Source organism: Triticum urartu, chromosome 5, assembly GCF_003073215.2.
Source record: "Triticum urartu cultivar G1812 chromosome 5, Tu2.1, whole genome shotgun sequence".
NCBI classification, from domain to species: domain Eukaryota; kingdom Viridiplantae; phylum Streptophyta; class Magnoliopsida; order Poales; family Poaceae; genus Triticum; species Triticum urartu.
In genome coordinates, this window is record NC_053026.1 from 47,047,706 (window position 1) to 47,051,026 (window position 3,321).

A 3,321-nucleotide genomic window follows, 5' to 3' on the forward strand; every position below is an offset into this window, starting at 1 on the left:
TAGCGGGTAATAGTATTCTCCCTTCGGATTTATGACCTGGTCGAGCAAAAATCACGCTATTTCCTCTTGACGTGCTTCTACGCGCTCCGTTTATAGGAGCTTGTCCCGCACCTCTTTGAACTGTTAAGAAGGAGATCAATATGCATGTGTATTAGTTGTGTGACTAGATATCGATAATGGTGTAAAAATTGTGAATAGTGTTCTGACAAGCGTACCCATTCCTATCTTTGAGATCTGCTCCTTTCGGACGCCATCATGCGAATGTTCTCGCAAATGCAGTATGCACACAGATTAGTCCCCTGCGCCTGCTTCAGGGCCTTTATTACGAGAATGGAATTTAATTTGATCAGATAATAATTAATCAAGCATGATAATTAAAGAGATGGCAGCTAGCTAGTACTACTTAATTACTTACCTTGGATCGAAACCATTTCAGCTGTGGTTTCCATTCGCCTTCCGTGACGCTGATGAACCTTGCCCAAGCCCTGCCCGCCGACAAAGAAAATGAATAAAGGGGTTATTAAATAGTTCATATCATGAAATGACGAACTAAATAGGCCGAGATATATAGTTAATAATGATTGAAATTACTTGTTGACTATCCCATACAAGATGTTGTAGTCACTATTTGCTTTGAGTAGCAAGTCTAGTATTTCAACTGTTCCGGCGTCAACTTTAATGATACACAAGATCCAGTGAAATCTGCATGCAGACACGTTTTCATGTCTTAATTAAGCGGGCATATGTAAGCAAAAACATGTAGCTAGCTAGTAGGCAAAAACAGAGAATTTGTAGTACAAGAAAGTGTGACTCACTCGAAGTTGTGAGGAAGTAGTATATCTTCATTGTATTTGAGGCACTTCAAGAACTCTAGCATGCTGTCCTCTACCTGCTTTTCATAATACTTGCTCATTTTCCATGTGTATTGATTAACGGTGTTTGGGTCAATGAACCCAATGCCATAGCGTCCACCTTTTCTCATTTCATACATCTTCATCCTGCATAATACCACAGAAAAGAATATAGTGAGGATAATTACAGGTAATGATTGATCAAAAGGATCACTACAGCTAGCTTGAGACTTAAATTACAGAAAGAAATCACTTACAGACAATAGCAACTGACGATAGATTTGTCGAGTGCGTCTTGATTGTATAACTGAAACAGTACAGAATACTCAACGGCCACAGCTTTCTCATGGTAGTAATGATCCTTCTTGACATACACCATGAGGGACTCTCGATCGGATCTCTTGGTAATGTCCATGTACCATTGATGCAATTCATACATTCTCGTTGGGAGCTTCTTGACATCTTCTGGCTTGACCAAAGGTTGGCCCCGGACATATTTCCGTTTTATTTCCTCCTCTGTAATCATAGGCATGTCCTCTATCTCGAGGAGTTGTCCAGCAGTGATCTTGAGTTCTTCAGCCTGCATTATATGCTCCTGAGTTATTACCACATCGCCCACCTCGGGAACGTAAACTGTTTGGCCACAATAATATTGGGCGCGCGTACTGTCACGTGTTGTCGGCACAACAAGCGGGGGGGTCGATTGCGCCGCCTGTTCTCCCAGCTGAGCAACGGTTTTCCCGCATTTTTCGATAGCTGCTTGTTGTTTGCTCGAGCTCGAGCTCGCCTCCTTCTGTAGACGTTGTCGATGTAACTTCCTGATGTGGCGCTCATAGTCTGTGTCAACAGGCTTAGGAGCTGGTGGTTGAGCCATACGAATGAAGTGGTTAACTACTTCCACAGGCACTTTCTCCCTTGGCGGCGGTGGCGGTTTCGGTCCAAAATGGGCGTCGACTTCTGCCCGCACAATGGCATTGGTTTGCTCCTCGGTCCTGTCGTAAGCCCTCACAGGAAGAGGAGTAGTGAGGTTTGGACCATATTTATATCGCTTGCCTCCGCCTGTACTTCCTGTACTATGACCTCGACTGGTACCGCTACGCACCATAGCTGCGGGGTGTCTCTTCTGTGATTGCTGAGGTGGCGGAGACGGCTGACGGGGCTGAGTTGGACGAGGAGGAGTGGCCTGAAGCTGTGCTGGACTTGGAGGAGGATTGGACGTCTGACGCTGTGTCGGACTTGGAGGAGGAGTGGCTTGACACTTTGCCGGACTTGGAGGAGGAGGAGTGGCCTCACGCGTTGGTGGACTTGGAGGAGCGGGAGTCTGCTGACTCGGTGGCGGACTTCGACGAGGAGTCGGGTGACGCGGTGTCGGTGGCCTTCGAAAAATGATGCAATCCTTTCTCCATAGGATGATACGATGTTTGGCATCTCCGAGTGTGTGCTCCTCATCACCTCCAGGAATGTCAAGCTCTAGCCCCGAATATTGGTCCACCACCTCATCAACCAAGACACGAGCATAGCCCGCTGGAATCGGGTTGCAATGGAAGGTTGCCTCGGGGGAATTTGAAAAAGCAACGGCGTCCGCCACCTTCATGGATATGTTCTTCATTTTGAAGTGTAGCTCGCAGTTAGTGTTCTCCGTGATGTCATCCACGGGGTATCTATCCAGCACTACTGCATCGCCCGGGACGGAACCCACGCTGCTTCTCAGCATGGATGGGGCGGTGGTATCCAATGCTGGATCATCCGCTAGTTGCTGCAGCTGCTGAGACCCCCTTTGCTGGCTAAGTGAGTCGATCTGCTCCTGCTGCCGCTGGAATTTAGCTGCCAATTCCGCTTGACTTGCTTCTAGGCATTGAAGGCGTTCATAGTCGAGCTTCCTTTGCTCCTCCTCCATCTTCCTCTTCTTCTCCTCCGCAATCTTCTTTCTCGCACGGGTTCTGTAGTCGGCGTTCCAGTTCGAAAACCCCTCATACCACGGAATAGCGCCCTTGCCTCGTGTTCTTCCCGGGTGTTCAGGATTTCCCAGGGCACGCGTAAGCTCGTCGTTCTCTCTGTTGGGCTGGAACACCCCCGATCGAGCCTCTTCTATTGCAACAAGTAGCGCATCGTCGGCTCCGTTCAGACATGCCTTCGTCGAAACATTGCCTGTCTTCGGGTCCAACTCCCCCCCATGCGCATAGAACCAAGTCCTGCACCTGGGGGGCCATCTCTTACTAATCGGAGTGACACCTGCATCCTCCATCTCTTTCTCAGACTTATCCCACTTAGGCATTGCCACCGCGTAGCCACCTGGCCCCAGCTTATGGAACTTATCCTTTTTTTCGGCATTCTTCTTGTTTATTCTCGACCGTTCCTTAGCTAATTCTGAATCCTTGAATTTCACGAAATCGTCCCAATGAGCACTCTGATTCTCTAGTATCCCCTCGAATACTGGAGTCTTCCTTCCTCCCTTGACGTACTTCTCCCA